Below are 27,255 nucleotides of genomic sequence, written 5' to 3'. Positions count from 1 at the left end.
TAGGCCTTCAAGTTTCCATTCCCTAAGTAAGCTCCTTACAAGATGAACAATTATCCCCGACCATGCAGTCGTTCAATGTCCAAAACCCTATAGTGACCCTCTACGGTCAATGAAATAGGCAGACACATGATCGCCATATTTCAGTCTTGCACTGCTGTTATTCAGTAGCTGTATGTCCTGACGGTGCTTTAAAAAGTATGAAAAAAAGATTTCTCTATAGATGCTTCATCCAAGAAGCAAAATGGAATACATTTTAGATGTATTGCCTGTATAACTAAAGGTGTAGCCTAATATAGGCCTCGAGTCCTGTGCTTGATAACATCTTACACAGAATAACACAAATGTGCAAGTAATTGTATATTTCACAGTGTATATATCAAGTATGTCCAACACATATTTTCTAGAACTATTTTAAGAAATTGGTGTAGCAAATGGTTGTCCTTCCTCCCACACATTTAAATAAGAATTCTTTGGAAGACAAATCTAACCATTTTCAGTCTTGCATTGCAATGCACTTGAACTGATTTATTTAGAGGAGCAGGTAGGGGTTTGGAGATCAACATGCTTAAAAGATTAATTTTACATCGAAAGGGTGGTTCTGAAATCAGGTAAGATTTATAGAAGAACAAAAATCGGGGGGAGGGGGGGTTGTAAGGTGTAGGTTGTTTTATAATTAAGGTATTGAACCAACAAGCCACTATTTTACATAAATGTAACATTTATTTAAATATTTTAAAATGTGAATAATAATTTACAAAAAGCAATGATTTAGCACACAAACGAATTACCACTGATCTAAAGAAAAAAAGGGTACACAAAACTGTATCTACATCCATCCACACAATGGCGGCGAAACCGCAGAGTATAAATAAAAGATTCAAATCTTATGAACATTACTTCAACAGTTAATTTATTGAGAATCGAAGGCAGGCGGGCATCTTGAATTCCAGCAACGAATGTTGGTCACTGAAAAAGAAAGAAAAAAACATTACTTTGTACAAAATGGTGCTAATAATTCATCATGGGTGTTAACAACTTTCTAGAACGGTCAGTTGAATGAGTAAAGGGACAAATCATAATATTGATTATTTACAAACATAATCACAGTACCAAAAATAGATTCATGAATGACAATAGCAATAAGGAAACAGAGTTTCACTTTCTTCAAGTATGTTGTCCCTATATATTATATATATATATATATATATATATATATATAGGAATCCACAATCCTGGAACGCCGAACAGCAACAGCAACGGACACAGCCAGGTACAGACCACAAACCAAGGATTTCACAGAAAATTAAAGTGCTTTATTCCATCAATGGGGATGGCGGCATGACGCGTTTCGTCCGGGGAACCCGGACTTGATCACATCAAATATATATATATATTTTTTTTAATGTAGTTTTACATAGCGCGAACTTGACCCGAAGGTATCCGAGTGCTTTACATGAGCACCAGTTACGTTACAGACCCGACACATTCATTTGTTAGGCACCTGGAGATTAAGTGATTTGTCCAGAATCACAAAATGTTGAACCCAGTTCCCCTGCTCCGAAGTCGACCGCCCTAGCCGTTAGGCCACATTCTCTCTCTATGTACTTCTGTTCACTAACGCTGCTAAAGTAATGCAGGCGGAGGGCGTTGCAAGAATTTAAGTTTATTCGGTGCGAAGTACACAACCACGATCGGAAGCATCCGCAGATCTCCGCCGCAACTGAATAGTTGCTGAGACACCCGCAGTTGCCGTTCCACTACCAGAACGTGTTATCATAACTGAATAATAACAAGAACTTACACTTTACTAATATAGGTCTCGAGGAGACCGCATGCGCCTCCCACGCTAGGAGCAAGGCAACTAATTATCACATTTCCCCCCAACAAAAAAAACAGAAAGAAAAATAAACTATGCAATACAGAATTTTTGCACAATACAACATTGAAAATGCGGGTGTAACAAAACTTGGTCTTGCAACCTACAAGGAAAATATAAAAAGTGATTCTAATATGTAGCATTTAAATTTGCAAGGTAATTTCCTAAAGTGAACATTCTCTCTGTTGACTGTTCCCTAACCCGAGGAAGTGACCGTGGACAAAGCACCTTGGAGTGTTTTGGAATCATCTTCAGGCATTGTGGTACCAGCAACATAATAGAAACTACATTATCTTGTAACCAATCATAAGGATTGACTCTGATCTTCATTAAAACCAGAACGTTTCTTGATGATGTCTGCCTGTGAACCACTGAGTAGGACCAAATTCCTCTTGTTCCACAAAACCTTTGTTTTCTAACAGGGCAGAACCTTTGCTGACGTGAATGACTAGTGCATGTGAAGATTACCTGAAGTTCCTTTCATTACTCGTTTGGGTTTTTTGATTAGGACCCAATCACCCACCTTTATAGACTCATCTTTAAAATGTTTACCAAAGTCGAAGCGAGACTTCATAAGATTTTGTTTAACCTCAACCCTGGATCTAATGGCATCCAGCGATTTAACTTCGTGACAACTTTTGCTAATTAGGACACAAATTGGATTACTCTTTCCTTCCTGTAAGCAAAGTAAAAGGTGCGACCTCATTGGTACTGTGAGGTGTGATATTGTATGACCAAATCTTGTTCTTTACAAATTCTTGAACATCTAAGCCTGAGGACAATGTGGTCTCCTCCCCCCCCTCCAGCCCCCACCCACACACACACACTTGACCATTCTGTTTCCCCCTTTTCAACTAGGCCATTATAGTCAGCAATTAAACAGAAAAAAATAAGAAGAGAAGAAAACAAAAATAATATAATTTAAGAAACCCGATTGACAAGTAAGTACTGTCTTTGACCCCAAGGAACTTCCAGCGCATTGCACACAAAAACTAACAGTATCTGTATTTCTTGAAATGCAAACGGCAGCTTATAGTGAAGACAAATGCTGCCAGAGTGCTCTGCGCTTGTGTGAGTTGGAAGGGGCATGCTGATGCAAACATGCAGCGACAGCTTGTGGTGAAGATAAACACTGGCGGGATGCCCAGCGCTCATATGAGTTGGGAGGAGCACGTGCTGATGTTAAACGTACAGCAGAGGTTGTGTGCACACTCACATGACCTGCAGGGCGCCGGGAACTCATTGTGAAGGATGGAAGCATCTCGCTGTCCCAAATCGAGAGCAACCGGACTCCGTGCAAGAGAAGGTAATCCTCGTGCCAGCGAGGTCCGGTAATGAATACTGAAGCGATTGGTTCCGGCGAGGCAGGGAGCCTTTGGTAACAGCGTGGTCCGGTGCAAAATGAAGAAAAGGTAGGTTGGTGGGCGTGTCGATGTTGCTAATTGCCAATATGAAGTAATGCAGACAAACATAGGCGGGGGTGGTTCAAGAATTGAAGTTTATACAGTGCGAAGTACACACCCATGACCGCAAGAGTCCGACATCCGCAGATCTCAGCCGCAACGGAATATATGCCCCTCCCGGCGCACTGACGTCAGTTTTCGTGGAGAAACTTTTCCACGCAACAACGCAGAGCCACCACCAAAAACTGTGAGAATATGGGAACAGTGTGCAAAAATGAAGAAAAAGGAAAAGAAATTTAATGGTGAAAAACAGCACCATAAAGGACAGTACCAGGCACTGTATCTTGAAAACTAGTAAAGGGAAAGAGCAGAGCACTGCTCTGAGAAGTAACCCCGCAAAAGTGAAGGCCAAACCACCCTTGGAGGTAGATGAAGATGTGAAAAATCATTTATTCCTACATTCACGTCCAGATGGATGCCCCCTCTGCGTCCTCTCACCGATAGGCTTCTTTTGATTTGCCATCTTGGAGTCCCTTGAATTGGCTGTCCAATAACCCATCCAGTCCTGATGAAGACCCGTTTTTGACTTCTTCCATTTATGCTGACTGTCAGGGTATAACGTCAACGGTTTTTCTGTACATCCATGTTTCAAGATGCCCTTCTAGCAAAAAACTATTTAATTCAATTATTAAGTTAAGGGTTATTGTGTTTGAATTTGAAATTGGTTCTTTGGGTTTCGCCTGCCGAAGGCTGCGCTCTGCGCAGCTCTTCAGCGCAGGTGAAATCCTATGTCGTCAATAAGGACTCCTGGAACGTCCCCCGGCTCTCATTGGCTAGCTCCATAAATGGAGGCTAGCCATTGAGTGCCGGATCTGTCCATCAAGGCTGGACCAGATTCGGGGGCGTTCCGGAGATTTTTTCCCAGGGCGGAGTTACGTTTTTTCCCGTTCCCTCCCCTTTCACTGAAAGTGAATTCAGAAGCGCTGTCCTCTCCCGCCCCCTCCCGCCGTCCGTCCCGCTCCCTCCCTGTGCCTTTCCGCCCCCCCTCGCTGTCCTGGCAATGTTTCCGGCCGTTTCCGGCCGTCCGTGTCCTCTCCCGCCCCCTCCCTGTGCCTTTCCGCCCCCCCTCGCTGTCCTGGCAATGTTTCCGGCCGTTTCGGCCGTCCGTGTCCTCTCCCGCCCCCTCCCTGTGCCTTTCCGCCCCCCCTCGCTGTCCTGGCAATGTTTCCGGCCGTTTCCGGCCGTCCGTGTCCTCTCCCGCCCCCTCCCTGTGCCTTTCCGCCCCCCCTCGCTGTCCTGGCAATGTTTCCGGCCGTTTCCGGCCGTCCGTGTCCTCTCCCGCCTCCTCCCTGTGCCTTTCCGCCCCCCCTCGCTGTCCTGGCAATGTTTCCGGCCGTTTCCGGCCGTCCGTGTCCTCTCCCGCCCCCCTCCCTGTGCCTTTCCGCCCCCCCAGTACAGCTCAGAGTCCTGGCTGGTTCCGGTGCACATTGGCTTGAAGCGCCAAGGCAGGGTGAGAGCAGCGAATTCGCACTGCAAGTGGGACTGAAGCAGTGTAGCCACCTGCCGTCACTGCCTGTGTTCACTTCATGACTCTTAACACAAGACTTTTTTGTGTGCGCGAGAGTGTGTGAGAGGCAAGGGGGCGGACGGTCTGGCAGCTCGTTTCAGTGGGGGATGATTTATCTGGAGGAACATTGAGGAGGAAGAAAGGACGGCGACGCCAAGGAACGGACACCCCCCTTCTCAAGCCCCCCGACACTCAGCCGCCGCCTGGGGGCCGCAGTAGGGAGCATGCTGATCTTGCTCTTCTGGATTTTGACTCTCTCGGACACTCTGTCTCAAGGTAGGACCCGAACTTCTGCCATCTTTTGTGCGGGGCTGTGCTTTGTGCTCGAGTCTGGGCGACGTCCCCGCTGCCCGGCAGGGGGTAGAAAAGGCAGTGTGTGCCCCCGGTAAAGGGGGGGGTATGGAGTGTGGGGAGAGAGCCTGTGGTCTCTGAGTTCCTGTGTTTCCACTAGAAGTGCCCCGCATCATGTGCTCGGTGTTAGATACGAGCTGAGACAGCCACAGAAGTTCACACCGATGTCTGGGCGCACATCGCTTGGGGCCGCCTTCAGTGCGCTGAGAGTGTGTTTAGAGCCTAGAGGAGGGGGTAGGAGCAGCAACGTGTCTGACACCCAAGTCACTTATTTACAGATCTGTTGTTGGGGGAATTGTATCCGGGCTTAGGGGGGTATATATGGATTGGGGAGGTCAGAATGTTCCTAAAATGCAGCATTTCTGCTGTTAAGTTGTTTGATGGAGGGAGTGATGTTCCACTTCCAGGAGACTTCAGTGTGTGCCCAGAATGATCGTCTCTGTGCGTTAGATCCGTTTGGTGGCGGGGGGTCACTCGGACCAATGGAACTCGAGAAAGGGGCATGTTGTGCCAGTTTTCAAGATTTCGTGCTTCCCTTATTGTGCGGGTGCCAGGCTCGGGCGGGCTCCCTAGAAGAGGCCCCATGAGGGTCCAGCGGTCAGTCCTGGTTCTCCGAGGCAGTTCGGGTCTTTGATATTGCCTCCCCGCTTCCTGTGTCTTTTGGGTGGGAGGAGGCGAGGTGGCAGGCCACGACAGGGTCTGAAACAGAGCGGTGTTGCCTTTACACGTGAAACTTTGCATCTCTTTTGCACGGCGATCACTGATGGGATAGGAGATGGAGTCAACGTTTGCTTTTGTAATTTGTTCACTTGTAATTTTCTCCTCATGTATCACTACTGTTGCTATTGTGAAGCGCTCGGACACCTTCGGGTAAAGTCCGCGCTATATAAAAACGCATAAAAAAACCCAGAAAAAAACACTGCTGATATTCCCCCACCGGTGTCGCCGGCACAGGTGTGGCGTCCTGCATGCGGCCTGCAAGGAGGAACGCTAGAAGCCAGCTGCGCTGCATTAAAGGGACATGCAGATCGGAGACCTCAGTCCGGCCTACTCCCTGGGTGCAGGCCGCTCCAGGTCCGTGCCCAAGCTGCACCCAGTCAGGAAGTGGCAACTGCCCCAGAGCAGCAAGCGGCCCCTCCCCTACCTAAAGGAGTGAGCAATCCCAGGAGTCTGGAGCAACTGCGGGAACAAGGTGTGGGAGAGTATCCTTAGCGTCCAGGGAGAGGTAGTGAATTTACCCACCGGAGTGCGCACAGCCCCCGGATACAAGCAGTTGCATATAGCCTTCCGCGCCCGGTAGGGGCACCTGCATCCCCAGCCAGCGCAGCCAAGGCGTCCGAAGCAGCAGTGGCCATAAACCGCAGCTTCAGCAGGTCGCAGAACCTGCGCTTCCTGGAGAGTAACAGCACCGTGGAGGTGAAGAGTAAGGTGAGTGGGTTCAGCTCTCAATTGCACTGAGGTACTGGTACTCTCTTTCCGTGCAGCTCCTGCAGTCTGGAGACTGGAGGCTGCGGTGTAAATTATACCTGGGAATCCCTGGAATGTCAGGTGCCGGGGCATCTAGTACCAGCTCTCTTTCCCCACTTTGGACCTAACCCCTTCCATATGCGCCTCTGTGACAGGACACAGCAGAGCTGGAGACTAAGATCTCAACATTCTGTATGTTTCTACATTGTTATTTGCAAAGTATCAGTTTGCTTGATAAAGTTCATTGAATAGTGGGGTCTGGCCATATTTGTTACTTGCTTGTGTTCCTGGAGTACACGGTTTCTCAATTTCATTTTGCACAACATAGGCTGTTGCTCAAACATGGAACAGAAGATTGATTGGTGGATATACTTGCCTTTTGTCCACAACCCATTTCTTTGTTAGTAGCTCCGGCCGCTTTACTAAGTCACTTTTTTTGGGTATACTAAGTCTACAGATTTACAATTCACTGTTGTTGCTGTAGGATGAGCGTGTGGGTGGCGGTGGTGTTACCAGTCTCAGTTCGCAAGTCACTGCTGTCTGTGCATCCTCTGCACTGTGAAACATTTGCATCGCTGTACTTGCATGTATGGGAATCTGCTGTTTGGTTCAGGTTTAAGTCTTATGTCCCTCACACAAAATTACCACTAACACAATCCATTTAAGATGGAATCGATCCTGTATTCTAACTTTTTTCACCGCCTCTCACGGCCCACATCAGTGTTAGTTTTCACACGCTGTATTCTTATGGCTCTGGCTATTACTTTCCCAAACAAATTTAATGCAATACTAGTGCATTGCCCGCCTTGTGTAACATGCTGGTGCATTGCAGGAAGGTGTCATATGTTCTCCATTCAGAGTAGGCACGTTTAATGTTTACTTTAGGGACGTCTGGTAGATGCACTTGTGTGTGTGTGTGTGTGTGACCCCGTGTGTGAGAAGGCTATGCACAAGGTATTGGATGGCATGGATACTTGTGGCATTGTCCCTTGTTTAGTGTGTGTATATGTGAGGGTGCGCACATGGCACCTGACTGTGTGAGTAGGACGTGCAAAGGGTTATGAGGGTTGCATCTGTTGTGTGCTATGTGAGAGGGTGTGCACATGGCACTAGACGGTGTGAGGAAGCGTGCAAAGTGTTGTTGGGGTTGTATCACTTATTTGATGTATTAGAGGATGTTTCACACAGCACTGGTTGGAGTGAGTAGGACATGCAGCTGGTTCTGGAGGCTCTATACCCAGTGCTTAATTTGATCCAGTGGTTTCCAGTGCTTGACATGGGCACTTAATTTATCAACACCGGCACATCTGACAGTCTGCAACATGGCAGCGCTCATTGTCTAATTTAGAGATGAGCACACGTTGTTTCTTATTTCAATAGAGCAGACCTTAGAAATAACTAATACCTGCCACCCAAGCCACTCTTACAGTTGTGGAGACCCGGAATAGTCCTAATTGTCTCACTTGTAAGAGCGTGGTGGTTAGTAATTGCGTTGGTACTGTCACTGAAAGAGCAGGCAGGGGCAATGGGAGGTGCAAGCTGCAGTGGCCTCCTGATGAAGGCCCTGGCACTTACTTATTTAACAAATTTAGCACCGTCTATCCCTCATCTGGCGCGTGAGAGGGTGTGCACAGGGTGCCCTATGGTGAGTTTTTGAGGCTTTGCCCCTCGTCTGGTGTGTGTGTGCGCAGGTCACTAGATGGAGTAGGTCAATGAAAGGGTTATGAGGGCTGTACCCCAGGTCTAGTGTGCGCGCAAAGTGCACTGGCTATTGTGAACTGGGCACGTATGGGGTTTTGAAGGCTGTATCCCTTGTTGGGTATGTAAGAGGGTGTGCACAGGGTACTGGAAGATGTGAGGGGCTGTACACAAGCTTCTGGGGGGCTGTACTCCTCCTCTGGTGATGGGGAGGGTGTGCACATGGCTTTAGATGGTGTGAGGAGGCTTTGCAGAGAGTTCTGGATGGCGTGTTGCTCACCTGTTGATTTGATTTGGGTATTAAGGTGGTACTGGGTGGTGTGAAGGCATGCATTGCAGACACATCTGGAGGATGTACGTAGAGCGTATCCATTGTGTAGGCTGCGAGAGTAAGCTATTGGCATTGTAAATGACAAAATGCCATTTATTTATCTGTTTTCAAAACCAACTCAAATAAAAATGTTGTCATTAACAATGCCAATAGCTCAGAAAGGGCAGAAAGGGGGCGGCAGGGCAGTGCAGGGGAGGGAAAGAAGGAAGGAGGAGGGCAGAAAGAAGGGGAGAGGAGGAGGCCACGAGAGGGAGACAGACAGGGGAGGTTGGAATGAATTGCTCGTCTTGCCAGCTGGAAGGCTCGGCTCCCTGAAAGTTTTCATGGTGTCCTTTCGCTTGTCTTCTATCGGAGCGGACCCTCAAGGTGACTTCTGGCCCGCCCCACCGGCTCCGCGGCAGTGCACACGCCCCTTAGCCCCGGCACCGACCTGCCAGTCGGGCTCCCCGGATGTGGCTCGAGCGCTGTGCCCGGCTTCCCACCTGCTCTCCCGGGTCCGAAGGCGCCTCAAAGCCTTGTTCATCTAGGCTGCATCACATTGTTGCCAGGCTTCAAACCTCCGATTGCCACAAGTCTTACTGTATTTAACCAGCTTGTCTTGCTTTTGCCCAGTTCTTCTCTTAGATACTTTATTCTCTGCGTGGGTTTATTTCGGGTGACGCGCGCTGCTGCGTATCTCCCCTCGTAGCTTGGACCAGCCCGTGGGTTGCAGGTTATATATTTTTTTAATAGAATTTCTATTCTGACTGCCACCGACCCTCCGTTTTCTTTAAACTGGATTTATTTCAAAGATTTCCGGTGGAATGCACGTTCGCTAATCGCCACCCTCAGCCCCTGGCACGGAGCGTCCCAGGGAGTGCCCGGACCTCCTCGTCGCTTCAGTGGCTATCAGTCTGGGGCGGGAAGGCTGGCTGCAGTGCTATGGAGTGCTAGAGAGTGCCTAGGGAGTGCTAGAGAGTGCAGAGTGCCTAGGGAGTGCTAGAGAGTGCAGAGTGACTAGGGAGTGCTAGAGAGTGCAGAGTGACTAGTGAGTGCTAGGGAGTGCTAGAGAGTGCAGAGTGACTAGGGAGTGCTAGAGAGTGCAGAGTGACTAGGGAGTGCTAGAGAATGCAGAGTGACTAGTGAGTGCTAGGGAGTGCTAGGGACTGCAGAGAGACTGCTAGGGAGTGCTAGGGAGTGCAGAGTGACTGCAGAATGCTAGGGAGTGCAGAGTGGCTGCCGAGATTAACCTAATGGCAATGTAAATGACAATGCCATTTATTTATCTGTTTTCAAAACCAACACATAAATACAAATTTTGTCATTTACAATGCCAATAGCTCTAACTTTTCCAAAGGCGAAACCATTGCATTGTAAATGCTTGTTTTTGCTATGCTTTCATTGTAAATATATGTACAGTATCTTGTCACCTTTGTGTTTAAAAACAAAAATCTTACACTTTGGCCCACATGCATCAACAATGCCATTTGCGATTCCTTATTAGTGATTTCTTAAAATTCCTTAATTGCGACTCGCAAATTGCGAATCGCAATTAAGGAATACCTCCCCATTCATTCCTATGGGCCTCTAGGCCCATAGGAATGAATGGGAAGACATTCTCAATTTGCGATTCTCAATTAGAGGATCGCAAATTGAGAATGCAATTTCAAGGGTGCCAGGGTGTCAAAAGGACACCCTGTTGCACCCCTGAAATCTGCCTATAAGTACATCTTGCACACACACATGCTTCAAGGGCATGTGTGTGTGTAAAATGGAACTTTGAAAAATGCACTTTAGTGCATTTTTGAAAGTTTTCGCAAATTACCATGAAGGTCAACTTCATGGTAATTTGCTTCCCTTATTAGCGAAATCGCTATTTTTTAAAGTTTGATGCATTGCATTTAAGGAATCTGGACGACGTCAGGGCGGAGCCGTGTGGCGCCACCTCCGGCGCGCAGATGAGCAGAAAGTTTTCCGGATCCAGTCTGAATTATGCATGACTTATCTTGGATACATATAAGAAGATTACATTGCCAGCAAAGTGTTACGCTCATGACCTTCCCATATATAAAACAGTCTGACATTAACAGGTGGAAGAATAAGTCTCCATAAGAGTAAGTATCAAGAAAATTCTTTATGAGACCTGGTGTATGATCAGATATGCACAGGTGTGAATAAAAGGAAGTGTATGTCTCATGTGGGTGGGGGAAGATGGCTCTGAGAGTGATCTTGAAGAGTGGTAACCTTTCGATGGACGTAGATTATATTTGCAGAAAGGAGACAAAGTTTCTTTTAAATTTACACAGGCAGGGGGGCATGGCTAAGATGGCGGCGGAGTAGGACATGTCCTGCTGTCCCTTCGGCGCAGTTTGTTTATCGTCTTGTGTAGCAGCCCTCCCCGTGCCCATCCAAGCGAGGGACAGAGGGTGTAGGCTTCCTGCGACCCCGCTGGCTTTATTGAGGGGTCATTTCCGTGGCTGGACAGTGGCGCGATCCTCTGCGGCGCTCCGCTGGCCTACGGCCTTGTGGCGTCCCGGCCGGGAGCTCCGAGCAGGGCTGCGCAGACGTGCCCCTCGGCGGATCAGTGGAGTACGGAGACGGTGCAGAGTTCTGGGATATGGGCGAACTGTCAGACCCCACCCCCCCCCGGTGCTGTGGAGACGCGGCTGCGTTCGGGTTGCGGTGTGTGGCGCCCAGCAGTGCAGCCGAGGTGGTGGCCGGAGGCGGGTCTTCCCCTGAGCTGCCATTTTGTCAAGAGGTTGCTGGAACCTGGGGCGGTCGCGTGCACAGCAGCGACGGGATGTGTTGCGTCTTATGGAGCAGAATCTGGACCTCCAGGCACACGCCGAGGACTTGGAGAACAGGTTCCGGCGGAACAATGTATGGATTAGAGCGGTGCCCTGGAAAGGAGAGGGGGATGATCTGCGCAAATATGTGGGGGCTCTCTTCCGCCAGATCCTAGAGGACGAGGACCTGCCGGAACTTCAGCTGGATCGTGTCCACCGAGTGGGTCTTCCACAAGGGACCCGGGACCCTCCGCCGGACATCTTAGTTTGTGTCCACGATTTCCAGCTTAAAGAGAGGATTCTGCACAAGGCATGTGACCTCAATCCCATCCAATTTCGCGCACACCAACCAACGCTTTACCAGGACCTGGCTGCTTCCACGTTAGTCAAGCGCAGAGACTTCAAACCTGTCACTACGATGTCCAGAGACTTGAAAGTGGTGAGCCTTAATGTTCGAGGGCTAAAAAGCCCGGTGAAGCGTGCTGCAATACTGTCTTTCTTGGAGAATGTAGATAGTGATGTGTGCCTCTTACAAGAAACGCATCTTCTTTCTAAAGATGTCCGGCGTATGACAGACAAGCGCTTCCCACTGCAACTTTGGTCCTCAGGTCTGAATAAGAAGCATGGGGTTGCGCTGCTGCTTAGCGCCCGTATGCATTGTAAAGAGCTCTCCCAGTTAGTGGACATCAGAGGGAGGTTCCTGGCTGTGCGGGTTCCATGGGGTGAATTGCTATTCACAATAGGGTCTATTTATGCACCCAATGTCCAGTAGGAATCCTTTCTGCGTGCAGCCCTTGCGCCGGTTCTGGCGTCTCCGGATACACTGATTCTGGTGGGTGGGGATTTTAATCTTGTGATGGAGGGAGGGATAGATAGATCGGAGCAGCGGTCAAACCAAGTTGGCGCATGGTCGCAAGGAGGGAAACAGTGGCTTTCAGAGGGTGGGTTGCATGATGTATGGCGTGTTCAGCACCCCCAGGAGCGCGATTACACCTACTACTCAGCTGCTCATAAGACGTATGCGCGCCTCGATCACTTCTTGGCCACTTCCTCCTTTTTGCCTCATTTGTCTACGGCGGACATCACAGTGCGCTCCCTCTCCGATCATGCGCACATATCAGTAGTGGTTTCGTGCAGTGGTGCCCGGCCGCCTCCGGCTGGTTGGCGCCTTCGAGACTCCATGCTGCACTCCGACTCCGTGGTAGCGAAGATCCGTGACTCCATCACCCATTACCTAGCAGACAAAGTGGAGGAGGACACTCCACTGGCCTCGATTTCGGAAGCCCTGAAGCTAGTTGTAAGGGGAGATTTTATAGCGCTCGCTGCAACGTATTCTCGGCTGCGCAAAGAGAAACGTGCGGAGTTGGAGGGAGATGTGCGTGGCTTGGAGGCGAACCACAAGAGGACGGGGGCTCGAAGGGTGTGGAGAGAACTAGAGACGAAGAGAAGTATGCTCAAACACCTTGAACTCGATAGGGCGGCGCTTGCCTTACTGCGTTTGCGACATACATTTTACCTATGCGGAGATAAAGGGGGTAGGATGCTGGCGCACAGGCTGCGCGCGCGTACGCAGTTACACACTATTCAAGCAAACAAGGATCCGCAGGCGACGGCCCACACCACTAACACTGCCATTGTTAGCACCTTTCGCCACTTTTATCAAACGCTTTATAAGAAAGAGGGGACGGCGCTTGAAGGCATAAGGGAGTATCTGGCATCATGTGGTATCACACCCCTCTATCAGGAATCGGCAGAAGCTCTAGACTCGGAGATACGCGTAGAAGAGGTTATATCGGCCATCGCGCGGTTGAAGTTAGCTAAATCGCCTGGGCCGGACGGCTTTTCAGCTATATTTTATAAAACATATTGTGTGGAGCTGGCTCCCCTTTTAACTCGCCTCTTTAATTCCTTCTTCGACACTGGGGTGGTGTCTCCGTCCATGACTGAAGCAGTAATAACGGTAATTCTCAAACCAGGTAAGGACCCTACGGAATGTGGCTCTTATAGGCCAATCTCGCTCCTCAACATTGATGCTAAGTTATTTGCGGGAGTGCTGGCTGCAAGGCTCAGCCCTCTGATGGATGAGTGATTGACCCTGATCAAGCAGGGTTTATCCCAACTAGGCAGGGGGGTGATAACACTAAGAGGCTGGTTCATCCTGAGGGGGGTGGATGTGGGAGGGGGGTGTTTGTATTGTATGAAAATGTCTGACACTGCTGTGCTCGTTCCATTGCTGTGTGCAACAGAACCCTAGGATCGGGGCTTTGCATCTATTTTTGTGCAGACCAATAAAACGTGTTTTGAAAAAAAAAAAGAGGCTGCTTCATCTCATGGACCTGGTACAACGATCTAAGACGCAGGCCTTCCTGCTTTCTATCGATGCGGAGAAAGCATTCGAACGCTTTGACTGGGGCTATATGTTTGAGGTGCTGAGAGCTTTTGGTATAGGCGGTAACTTCTTGCGATGGATTCAGTGCCTCTATTTGGCTCCCACAGCGGTGGTGCGGCTGAATGGGTGTCGGACTGCCTCCTTTCCCAATACTAGAGGGACGCGGCAGTGGTGTCCCCTCTCCCCGTTACTTTTTGCGCTCTATATGGAGCCTTTCGTCCAGCACGTCCGGTCGCATGCCGGTATCTCAGGGATCCGTTTCGGAGCTGATGTCCATAAAGTCAGTCTGTATGCGGACGATGTCATCTTGGCTCTGACTAACCCCCACTCCTCTTTGCGGTGTCTGTCTGCGGAACTCCTTGCCTTCCAAAAGGCAGCGGGTTTAAAGTTAATTTTTCTAAATCGCAAATTCGCAACATCTGGGTTCCGGACATTGATATAGTGGACCTGCAGTGACCACTACCCCGAAGGCGGCTGGTGGACTGGGCTTCCCTCTACTTAATGCGTATTTCCAGGCGTCCTGTCTGAGGTACATAGTGGAGTGGAATAGGCAATTGTCCAGTAAACACTGGAACTTTATGGACCAGACGGTGGCCGGATGTAATATCTGGCGAGAGCTGTGGCTGCCGCGCAAGCGTAGAGCATGGGGACTGTATTCTTCCCCAGTGACCTCTCCGATACTGAAAGCTTGGGACCAGTTGGCACTGCGTAAAGGCTGGACTTCTTTCCCCTCCCTAATGACGCCCATAATAGATAACCCTGACTTTCCGCCGGGCTGCGCATCACCGGTCTTCCATTGCTGGCGAGAGGAATGCTGCAAAAGGGTGGGCTCGCTCTTCGATCTGGACGGTCTGATCCCGTTTACCACATTACGTATGGAATACTTTCAGTTGCCCGAAGGGGATGCTTTCCATCACGCGCAAGTAGCGCACTGGGTGACCCAACCGGCCAACGTAGCTCTCATGTCACGGCCGTTAACGACCTTTGAGCGTTGGTTGGTATGCAAAAAAGATGACCGGAGCCTCATATCGGAGCTTTACGCGATGATTCTGCGCCACTCACGGAAGCAGCGTAAGCCCGTTAGGAAACAGAGTTAGGACGTTCACTGACGGTCATAGAATGGGAGCATGTGTTCTATAGGGCGCACCACACGACTTCTAACACTGCAGGGACTGAGCCTACAAAACAGTGACATATTGGTATTATAATTCAACAAAAAGAGAGGCAGGGAGAAAGTAGTCAAACACTCTTGGTCCCCAGCTATACTAAATTTAAACAAGAAAAGAGTGCAAGAACTCGAATAACAACAATAGGAGCAAGAAAACAGGTATACAAAAGACCAACTTGGTTTGTATAGAAAGCCTTCACTCACCAACCTGGTTGGTGAAATGCTTCATCATAGGGCCTCACCGGGAGAGGCCGAGTGCCTCCCCAGTGTGCTTCAACGCCAGTTTTACTGCGGAGCGGGTATTGTGAACTTGTGATAGTGATAGGGGTGGTGCAGATTGAAAATGTCTAAGTTGTCTCAAAAAATGATTTAATGTTTGATCAATTAGACATATTAAAAGCAAAGTGTTGGAAAGGAGGCCAAATAAATTGTTTGGCTATTTCCAGAGAGTTTTACAAATAGGTCAACATGTTTCTGCCATGAGTTGTATAGATTTACCAGGCATTCGTCAGGACCAAGAAGTGGACTAAACCCCGGCGGTATGAGCACGCTAAGGCTCACCCTTACCTGGGGACGTGAAAGTGAAAAATATGTACAAAAGTGCAAGTGAAGGAAAAATCCTTCTGTGGTACTCTCAATTTGAGAATCCAAAAAATGTGCACGTAATAGGTGAGCAACTGTCACACCATGGATCTCGGGAGGGGGGTGGTAGCGAAATCGGCACACCGCCCTCGACGATAGGCACCAACTGGAAACCTGCTAATTGCCCTCTGAAACCGCCTTCTTGCTCCTATTGTTGTTATTAGAGTTCTTATATTGGTATTATACCCCGGCACGCGTCAAGGTGTGGGACACTGCAAAATCAGGCCTCTGCTGGAGGGGATGTGGGATGTCAGGGACTGTGATCCACTTGCTATGGCGCTGCCCAAAGTTGGAACGTTACTGGAACACAGTCCTTGATGAGCTAGATACTGCCTTTTAGATTACACTTCCACGGCTGCCTGAACATACGTTGCCTGGGCTTCCCATGGGACCGAGACAGCCTTGCTAGCAGTGACCGAAGAAACAAGAACTGTGCTGGACCGGGGAGGAAAAGCAGCCATCATACTATTAGATCTCAGCGCCGCGTTCGACACGGTTAACCATGCCACTTTATTACATCGACTCAATGGCATGGGAGTGTCGGGCGGCCCTGACATGGCTCACCTCCTTCCTGGACAAGCGCTTCTTTCAGGTCTTCGAAGGAGAGGCCGTATCCACCAAGCAGCCACTCAGTTGCGGGGTCCCCCAGAGCTCTGCCCTGAGCCCCACACTTTTTAATGTTTACATGAGGCCCTTAGCGGAGATAGTCCATTCATTTGGCGTTCGAATTGTCACCTATGCAGACGACACTCAGCTTGTGGTCTCATTGAACCACGCTGAGGGGTCGTCTAGCACTCTGAGCCCTTGCTTAGAGGCAGTGGCCAGATGGATGGAACTCTCCTGCCTCAGATTAAATGGGGAAAAGACGGAAATCATGCTACTGGGCAACCCCTCACCTACCATCCTGGCCCCCATCTGGCCTACGTGTTTAGGCCCCCCCCCCCCCTCCCAAACCACAGATAAAAAGCCTGGGAGTTTGGCTAGACAAATCACTTGACTTTACTTTCCAGGCTACTAAAACCTCATCTACCTGTTTTGGGCTGATGAGAATGCTCCGCAAAGTTCTCCCTTTGCTTCCGTTCCAGACGAGGAGAATCATGGTTCAGGCCCGGATCCTCTCTCGCCTGGATTACGGTAATGCTCTTTACCTGGGAGCTCCGGCGGCCGCGATTAAACTTCAGGTCACCCAAAACTGTGCGGCCCGACTGCTTTTTCAAATTCCACGCTGGCCGCCCTGAGGAAGCTACATTGGCTTCCTGTGGCAGCTAGGGTACAATTTAAAGCCAAGCCATGTGTCTAGTCCAGAGAGATATACGCAGAACAGGTCCAGCCATAATGTACCCTCTAGCCACTCCCTACCTCCCCTTCAGAGCTCTCCGCTCCAGCTCGCTACATTTGGCTATCACTACCAAGATAAACAAAGCTCGCTGGGGCGGCGCTCATTCTCACACAATGCTGCGAGAAGCACAAGTTCCTACTTGTGTAACGATATATCTGTAAGAGACATTAGTTAGTATTAGATTCCTTACCTTAGAATATCCGCAGGCGTCAGACTGGATCCGGAAACTTTTGCGTAGCAGTACCCTTGCGCGTCGGTAGGCGTCGTCTGCGGCTCCGCGTCCGTCGTCGGCGTCGTGGCGCCGTGATGACGTCGTCGGAGTACTTAGACGCCGCCTCCGCATGCTGACGTCAGTTCTTAGACACAGCTTTTCCGCGCCAGAAACGCAGAGCCATGTTAAAAACCAACACTGGTGCCATTGAAACTAGGGCCCTGAAAGGGGGTAACCCTAACCCTAGATATCGGTTCGCAGAACGGGGAGGATGGGTGGGTCGGTAAGGAATCTAATACTAACTAATGTCTCTTACAGATATATCGTTACACAAGTAGGAAATTGTGCATCTGAAAGAGACACGTTAGTATTAGATTCCTTACCTTAGAATAGATACCCCAGCAATACCAACCCCGGTGGTGGGTCTGCGAACCAATAATCACACCAGAAAGTCCTGGAGGACAGAACGGCCAAAGAAGTCATCCCTCCGGACTTGGCTGTCCAGGCAGTAGTGTCTTGCAAACGTGTGCAGTGATGCCCACGTAGCTGCCTGACAAATGTCTTGTAAGGGCACCCCCCGGCCCAGGGCAGTTGTAGTCGCCGTGGCTCGGGTGGAATGAGCCCGTAATCCAACAGGGGGCTCCTTTCTAGCCAAGGAGTAGCATGCCTGGATACACAAGATGATCCACCGGGAGATGGTCCTCTTGTGCACCGCTTTCCCCTTCTTAGCGCCCACGTAACCAACAAAGAGTTGGTCATCCACCCGGAACTGGCGTGTGCGATCCAAGTAAAATGAGAGCCCACGTTTTGGGTCCAGACGGTGGAGCCGCTCTTCCTCTTTAGAGGGATGCGGTGGCGGGAAGAAGGTTGGCATGGTGATAGACTGCCCGATGTGGAAGGCCGTGACAACCTTGGGCAGGAAAGATGGCTTAGTACGCAACACCACTTTGTCCGGATGGACAGAAATGAAAGGTGGAGTACAAGAAAGGGCCTGGAGCTCACTCACTCTCCTGGCAGAGGTGATGGCAACCAGGAAAGCAGTCTTCAGAGTTAGAAGGCGGAGAGGACAGTTGTGAAGTGGCTCAAAAGAAGCGCACATCAGAAACGTAAGAACCAGGTTCAAGTCCCACTGAGGCATCACAAACGGAACAGGAGGGAATGTGTGTGTGTGATGCCTTTCAGAAATCTATTTACAATAGGGGACTTGAACAAAGAAGGTTGATCAGGCAGCCTCAGAAAGGCTGAAAGGGCAGAAAGGTAGCCCTTGATAGTGCTCAGAGCTGAGCCCTGCTGGGCAAGAGAAAGAAGGAAGAGAAGAACCTCAGAAAGAGGGGCAGCAAGAGGATCCACAGCCTTTGCTGTGCACCATGCCACAAATCTGTTCCACCTGCAGGCGTATACCGACTTTGTGGAGGGACGCCTGGCTGACAGAATGACGTTACAGACTTCAGGAGGCAAGTCAAATGGCCTCAACTGTCGCCGCTCAATCTCCAAGCATGGAGGTGGAGACTGGACAGGTTCGGGTGGAGGACCGTCCCCTGCTGCTGCGACAGAAGGTCCTCCTGAAGAGGCAGACGAACCGGGGGATCGACTGACATACTGAGTAGCTCTGGATACCAGTACCTTCGAGCCCAGTCCGGAGCCACAAGGATGACTTGCGCCCGGTCGCGCTTGATCTTCTTCAGCACTCTGGGCAGAAGTGGTATAGACGGAAAGGCGTACAGTAGACCGCAGCTCCACTCGCGACGAAAAGCGTCTCCGAGCGAGTGCCACCTTGGAAATTCCAACGCGCAGAACTGAAGACTTTGCGCGTTCTCTTCGGTGGCGAATAGATCTAACCAAGGCTCTCCCCATTGCTGAAAGAGGCCTTGCGCCACGTCAGAGTTCAGATGCCATTCGTGATCCATCATACACCGACGGCTGAGTTCGTCCGCCCTGGCGTTCAGGGAACCTGCCAGGTGTTCAGCCACCAGGGTCACGCCCTGGCGTTCCAGCCATTGCCAGTGGCGCAGAGCCTCCTGGCAAAGGGTCCACGACCCCACCCCGCCCTGTTTGTTGCAGTACCACATGGCGGTGGTGTTGTCCGTGAACACCTGCACTACACTCCCCCGGACAGAGGGGAGGAATGCTTTCAGTGCTAGACGAATCGCCCGTAACTCCAACAGGTTAATGTGGAGCCGGGCCTCCGCTGGAGACCAGAGGCCTCTGATCTCCGCCTCTCCCATGTGGCCTCCCCAGCCCTGGAGGGACGCATCCGTCACAACTACGTGCTCCGGTTGGGGAAGGGAGAGGGATCTGCCGCTGATCCAATCGCGGTCCGTGAGCCACCTCTGCAGCTGGCTCACAGTGCCCTCCGAGATCAGGACGTGGTCGGATAGGTTGCCCTGATGCTGGGCCCACTGAAACTTCAGGTCCCACTGCAGAGCCCGCATCCGCCACCTGGCGTGATGCACCAGCAGGATGCAGGAGGCCATCAGCCCCAAAAGCCGCAGCGTCAACCTGACCGAGACCCGGGATAACGGCTGAAAGATGGGAATCAGAGCCTGAATATCCCGGACCCGCTGTTCGGGTGGATAAACCCGAAACCGCGCGGAGTCGAGAACCGCTCCGATGAAAAGGAGCTTCTGAGAGGGGCACAGGTGTGACTTCGGCTCATTGATGGAGAACCCAGCCGGTGCAGGAGATCTGCCGTAGTCTGGAGGTGGCTGACGACTGTCTGGGGCGAGCCCGCCTTCAACAACCAGTCGTCGAGGTAGGGGAAGACTGAAACCCCTAACCTGCGCAGATGAGCTGCGACCACCGCCATCACCTTTGTGAACACCCGTGGGGCGCTGGTAAGGCCGAAGGGGAGCACGGTATACTGAAAGTGCTCATGGCCAACCGTGAACCGCAGGTAGCGCCGGTGGGCCGGCAGGACGGGGATGTGGAAATAAGCGTCCTGCAAGTCCAACGCTACCATCCAGTCTCCTGAGTCCAGGGCAGCTAGGACCTAAGCCAGTGTCAGCATCTTGAACTTCTCCTTCCGGAGGAAGCCGTTGACGTTCCGTAGGTCCAAGATAGGGCGTAGGCCCCCTTTGCCCTTCTTGGGTACCAGAAAGTAGTGGGAGTAGCAACCACACCCTACTTCTGGCCCAGGAAGGCGCTCGATAGCCCCCTTGGCCAAGAGGGCCGTAACTTCCTCCTGCAGGAGTCGCAAATGATCCCCCGATACACGGTGGTTCTGCGGTGGCATGGCTGGAGGAGTCGCCTCGAAGGGGAGGGAGTAGCCCCTTCGGACGATCTGCAGCACCCACCTGTCCGAAGGGACGGTGCGCCAGTGGAGGTGGTGATGGCGAACCCTGCCCCCCACTGGCGTCACATGGGCCTGAAAGCACGGACTAGGAGGGTTTTGAGGTGGATGCCGCGGGGGAAGGTGTGGACTGACCTCGCCGTTGTCCCCGACCGCCGGGACGGCGGTTCCCACGGCCGCCACCGCGTTGGGTATTACCCTGCGGAGCGTGGCTGTCAGCACGTGTGGGTACACCCCTTCCGTGGCCACGAAAGGAATGAAAGGCAGCCGATTGCTGGCGCGGGGCCGAGAGGCCCAAAGACTTGGCCGTAGCCCTGGAGTCCTTAAAGGGCTCGAGCGCATGGTCTGCCTTGTCGCCAAAGAGGCGACGGCCATCAAACGGCATGTCCATCAATGTGTTCTGGACATCGGCCGAAAAGTTGGCGGACCTCAACCAGGCGTGACGTCTGACCGCCACCGTCGTTGCCATCGCTCTACCTAGTGAGTCGGTAGTATCCAGCCCACACCGTATAGAATATTTGGCTGCATCCCGGCCCTCCACAAGGGCTTGGCCGAGTTTGGCCCGTACTTCCAACGGACACTCTGGCAGCACTTCCGCAACCGTATCCCACAGAGAATGGGTGTAGCGGCCCAAGAGGCATGCGGTGTTGGAAGACCGCAGTCCCAGACTAAGGGACAAAAAGATCTTTTTGCCGTACTGCTCGTACCTCTTGGATTCCCTGTCCGGCAGTGCCGACGGGAATGCGGTCTGGAAATTGGAGGACTGGATGACCAGACTCTCGGGGGTAGGGTGGGTGGACAGGAAACATGGGTCGCCCGGTGCTGGGCGGTGGCGTCTGGCCACGTTCCTATCTACGGGCGAACCCGTAGCGGGCTTGGACCAAGTGACCAGAAGAACGTCGGTCAAGGCCTCATTAAAGAGCAGCAGAGGCTCGGCCGAGCTTGACTGCGGTTTAAGGACCTCAGTGAGGAGATTAGTCCTCACGGCCGCGACGGGGAGCTCAAGGCCCAATGCCTTGGCAGCCCTCATCAACACCACACTGTAGGTTGCCCCCTCCTCCGAAGCCACGGTAGGAGGGGAGACAAAACCAGTGTCTGGAGAGGTGTCCAGGCCACTGGCCTCCCCAAGGTCTCCTGCCCAGTCCTCATGAGACTGACACCCTCGGGTCAGAGGGTCCTCAGACCCCTCCCAATCCCCTTCATCACCCATCTCCTGAAACTCAGGGTTCTCAACTAATGGGGCCTGCTCATAGAAGTGGAACTCCCCAAACGACGTCTGGAGCGGCGCCCATCGGGGCCGTCCCGACGTCGGAACAGGAATGAAGGGGGCATCGGGGACGGCGCCGCCCGAGGACGGCGCCGGAGGCGACACCTGATGGTCCGACGCCGGGGAGGTTGTAAGGTCCACCGGCGATGATCCAGATCCCGAAGAAGGTCTAGCGGCGTCTCGCAGCGCCGGGCCCGAAGGCGCCGCCGGTGCCGGGGCCACTGTACCCTGCGGCGCCGGGCCCGAAGGCGCCGGCGGTGCCGGGCCCGAAGGCACCGGCAGCGGCGGGATAGCGGGCACCTGCCGTCGGCGGCCGAAGCACCCAACGGCGTCGGGGCCGAAACCCCCGACCCGCTAGAGGCCCCAGACGGGTCCGCTGGGCCCTAAGGCGCCGCGGAGCCCGATCGGAGGAGAGAGTTTCCTCATGGCCATGAGGAAGCGCTCGATCTCCTCCGGCGTCGCGTTGAGCCCAGGGACCGGAGGGTGTGGAGCTGAACGCCGCGCCCGCGACTGAGCCACGTGGGCGGTGTCACCCGGCCGCATCGCGCGAGCGTCGGGGGGAGTCCGCAGAGCGATGACCCCTTTTGGACTTATTGTGCTTCTTACCTGACGACGACTTCGACCCGGAGGAGTGCGGCCTACTCTCGGAGCTGTGGTGGCTCTGAGCCCGCGACCTGTCCCTCGACCTCCTGTGGGACCGAGACCTCTTGCGGCACGGCACCGACTGCCGGAGTTCGAGTCGCCTGCGGGACCGCTCCTGCCTGGCTTTCGAAGAGAGGGCCCGGCAGTCGGAGCAGGCCTTGTCGTCGTGATCGACGCCTAGACAAGTTAAACACAGGTGGTGAGGATCCGTGACCGACATCGTGCGGTCGCAATCCTCGCAGTGCTTAAAGCCGGGCATCCCTACGGCACCAATCGGAGTCGAAAGACTTCGAGAAATGATCAAAAAACGATCAAAAAGTTAGTCAAAAATTGACCAGGGTTACTGCTTTTTCCAGATCTGCGCTTGCTGGCGCGGAAAAAAGAAGAACTGACGTCAGCACGCGGAGGCGGCGTCTAAGTACTCCGACGACGTCATCACGGCGCCCACGACGCCGACGACGGACGCGGAGCCGCAGACGACGCCTACCGACGCGCAAGGGTACTGCTACGCAAAAGTTTCCGGATCCAGTCTGACGCCTGGGGATATTCTAAGGTAAGGCATCTAATACTAACGTGTCTCTTTCAGATTATGGAATTCCCTTCCTCTTGCCCTTAGAGAGAATAACAATCTGCTGGCATTTAGAAAGCTTTTAAAAACTCATTTGTTCGGAAGAGCCTGTTAGCACCCTATCCTGCCGCCTTTCTGATTCCAGCTAAAGCGCTGCGAGGCATCAGGGTAGACTATGCGCTAAATAAATATAATGTTCATTTCATTTCATTTCATTTCCCCATCCTCAATTTTTCCCTTTGCGCTCGCTCAGGGGCAGACAAATTGCATTGGCTTTGTTGGTTGCGAGGCAGGTTCTTTTGGCACAGTGGGGTTCTCCGGCAATACCTGACCCCAGAGATTGGATCCAACGATTGTGGCACACCCTAGCTATTGAGCGCCTCTCTTTGGGTATGGACGGGAAGGGCTCTGAGTATGCTAAGCTCTGGGGTCCGTTTTTGCAGGTCTTGTCTAAAGACCTTCGGGAAGTGACATGCCCAAATACTTACAAATCTTACAACTTATCCCTTTGGAGCCTGTAGGGGCCACGCCAGTTGCTTGAAGGTCCCTGATTGCAGTCAGACAAAGTTGGTGGATCCTTAGGGGCAAGTGGTGTTTATAGAAGGTGATGCAGAGCGAGGACGGAGTGGGAAGGTTAGGTTGTTTCGGAAGGGTGCAGGGCTAGGGGGGTTTGTTTCTCTTGTTCTTTTTCTGACTATTTCCTTATAAAAGCGGTGGTTGCAACTCAGGTGGGGCGATGGAGCCTCTTCATTTATGCGGGGTTGCCCTCTGGGGTGTAGGCCCAGACGCTGTGTCTTTACTGTGCGAATCCGCCCTGCCGGCAAGTTGATGTAGGCAGCTGGGCTGTGTACTGAGATGTCCTATCCGCATAATAAAAATGTTTGATTCTAAATGTACACAGGCGCCGCAACGCCCATAGGGCTTCAAGTTAGCAACAGAAAAATGCCAGCCAGCAACTTGTTTTTTAAACAGCCTGCAAATTGCTTGTCTTGACACTAAATATGCTTATAAATAAATAAGAATATATATTTTTGAAATGAGACCTTTCGGTCTTTGTTCCATTTTATTATCAGTCATGGACCATTCAGACAGCTATAGAACACAATTAAAAGTACTACTACTTATATTTGCTGTTCAAAGTATGCACAGACAAATGCTGACAATACAGCTTTAGGTGACTGTGTATTTTTTGTACTGCATGGGACATCAAAATATTGAGCTGGCAACCCTAATCATAAAACTGGAAGTTTGTTGCAAGATCAGCACATTTATTTCCTCCACCCTGATCCCTGTTTAATGCCATAATAGCAATAGTTTAACATATCTGAAACCCTATACTGCCGTCAATAACCTGCTGAGTTACGTCAAGTGTCTGGGAATGCACCATGCATTCAGACAACTCACTCCTCATTCTCGCCCTTCACTTTCATGCTCACCCTGCACTCACAGCTAGCACAATACACTCACACTGATCACCATGCACTCACACTGATCACCCACTCACCCTGAACTCAGTAATCACTCTGCACTCACAATGCACTTGTGCTGTTCACCCTGTACCCCATCCTGCAGTCACATGAGCACACTACTCACCCTGCACACTAATGCAACACTTCACTCACATGTCCCCCTTACTGCTCAATGTGCAAATTCACTCAAATAAGACCATCACTAACCATACATTCATATGTCTGACTCTGCACTTACATCCACACCCAAATTCATATGTCACCTCACTCACCCTGCACTCGCTCCTCTTACCCTACTCTCACACTGTTGCATGGATCACCCTGCACTCACATGGGTACTCCTGCCACCCACACAGCACAGAGGTTTAATGTGCCTGCTACAAAGAACGTGTACCATCCAGATCAAATAACTGAGCGTGGGTAAACTAGGAGTAGCGCTATAAAAAAATGAAATGTTTGCTAGAAAGGTGCTATAGCGAGATGGGGTGCATTGTTGGCGAGTGGTAGTGAGGAAATTCATGGAGAAGGAGGAAATGAGGGAGGGGGCGCCAAAACAAACGGTTGCACTGTGTGCGACCAGTGCTAGGGCCAAGCCTGGATGGGAGTGTTAGCCCCCCCATCCCCGAAGTTCGGGTCTAGTTGCGCCCCTGTACACAAGTATGCGCATGTCCTGCCCCATCAAGGTTTTTGTCCTAAATTACAAAAGGACAAATTTACATGCACTGCAATTCAGCCTTTCAGGGGGTTCCTTGATAAAGGCAGCTCTGTTTTTGCCCTGATGGCCTGGAATACTTCCTAAACAGATTCTTGTAAATACTGTTTTGTTTCATTTCTTTTTAGTGTGATTGATGTGAGAGAGTCTATTACTATTTGCAGAGAAATGTTTTTGTTTCATGCAACAACCATAAAAAAGTTAAGTTTAGATCAAAACGGGTCCTCACATATGAGAAACTGGAGGATATCCCAGATATCATTAATTAGTGGGCTTCTGCTTTGTTACAACAGTGAAAACACACATCACTATCTCTGAATATTATATGTAAATACTTTTAGATTTTCGACCATAGCGCCTGTGCACCGTTAGTAGCCTGGCTAAAGAGGGTATGGCAGAGCTGAAAGTGAATCATTTAATCTCCAAGCTGTTCTGAACAGGGGCCCCCAAAATAGTATTGACCCATGGCACCCAGACTCCTTAACATGTCCCTGCCACCACAAAGTCTGATAGACAACATTGCTCTGAAGTAAAATAGGCAACATCATTAATTTATCATCAGTTCTATTTCTTTAAACATAAGCCCGACATGTCCTAAACCCCAACTGCATCAGGCAAGCAACTTATCGTACCATTAAGGAATTCTCAAATAGGTGTTCTTTCAGCGCCCTCTCTGTGGACTTTCACCTTTCTCTTCGGATCCATTACTGGTTGGTGGGCAATTATCTCATTATAATGCTGCCTAAAACATTTGTTAATGGTTTCCAGAGAAGAATTGGTTCTCGTGTACCAACTCTGAACTAGAGAGTGCTCGAAAAATCTGATAACACTGTCTCCCTTACAGTCACTGTTTTGGCTGAAAATGTCTGCAGAATATTCAGCTTTGAGAGAAACTGCTATCAAAACTCTCTTCTCTTTCAGCTCATCCTACTTATGTGAGATTGGGTTCTCAGCACTTACGGTATTAAAGACTAAGGATCGTTCAAGACTGGATGTGGAGCACAACCTGAGGAAGGCAGTAGCAAAAATCCATCCAGAGATTGACAGTCTATATGGCTAAAACCAGCACACCCGAAACATTTATGTTGGTGGTGATATTATTAATCTATGTCCTGTATAAAGCAAAGCACCCTAGTAAAAAGAATTTGCGCACATTTTATCTTGGAAAATTGTGTTTTTGGCTGTGTAATAAGCCTGTCATTTCACCACACCCATTCACAAACCTTCAGTTTACTAAACACTCTTATTGTGTTGAACATTATTTGGCGGATATGGACCGTGATATGCGCGTGGCAGTCGATTATGTAGTGTACCAGATTCCAGAAATTTCAGTCAGGTGGTGGGGGGGCCCAACATCTAAAAAAAATTCAGCTGGGTGGGCTCAACCTACAAAAGTTTGAAGACCTCTGTGCTAGAGTGAGCATTAGATCAAGTAAAAGGCAGTCATTATTGTTCTTGATTAGGGGGGGGGCGAAAGGCCCTAAGATGATATAGGAGAACTCTTTTGTTGGTAGAATGTCAAGTAGTGCCTAATACATTCTAAGATTTTATTCCAATATTCTTGGAGACTGGGACATGTGTGCCAGGGAACCCCTCTGTTTGTAGCAGCACCAGCAATTTGGGTCTTGTTTGAGACCAATTTTAAAGAGTCTTGCGGGAGTCCAGTATGTCCTATTTGTACGAGTTAGTTACCTTCGATAACTATGTATCTGGTAGAGTCGATTCTAGCCACAGATTCCTTCACAGGCATGAGGCGTGAGACTGGATCCGGAAACTTTTTTGCCACAGCATCCTTGCGCGCCGGAATCAGGACGACATCACGCGACTCCGCCCAGGCGTCGTCCTCACACGTGATGTCAGTGAGGTCACATAAGACCCGCCCCAGTGCACCTACATCAGTTTTCTTCGGAGAACTTTTCCGCACCACAACGCGGAACCACCAGATAAAAAACTGTGGAAGCATGGGAACAGTGTGCGAAAAGCAGGGAATGTGGAAAGAAACGGTGACTAACAACACCACCCACAGTAGTGTCACACCGCAGAACCCAAGGCAGGTAAAGTAGGAAGAAGCGAGAAGAAGCCTGCGCAACTACCCTGCCAG

General features: G+C 50.7%; 1 protein-coding gene across 3 annotated transcripts in view; it reads right to left on the bottom strand.

The window, feature by feature from the left end:
* Positions 1-698: 698 nt before the first annotated feature.
* Positions 699-27,255, bottom strand: part of CCDC18 (coiled-coil domain containing 18) — a 1,360,824-nt gene continuing 1,334,267 nt past the window's right edge. For 2 of the 3 annotated variants that reach the window (XM_078646342.1, XM_078646344.1), the window contains one exon: positions 699-966. The gene's annotated coding sequence lies outside the window, so the exon portion shown is untranslated. The remainder of the gene's footprint in view (positions 967-27,255) is intronic. The other variant, XM_078646343.1, reaches the window with a different exon arrangement.

This window comes from Lissotriton helveticus, chromosome 1_1, assembly GCF_964261635.1.
Source record: "Lissotriton helveticus chromosome 1_1, aLisHel1.1, whole genome shotgun sequence".
Classification (NCBI taxonomy): domain Eukaryota; kingdom Metazoa; phylum Chordata; class Amphibia; order Caudata; family Salamandridae; genus Lissotriton; species Lissotriton helveticus.
The sequence above is the reverse complement of the archived record's forward strand: the minus strand, read 5'-3'. Positions and strand labels throughout refer to the sequence as shown.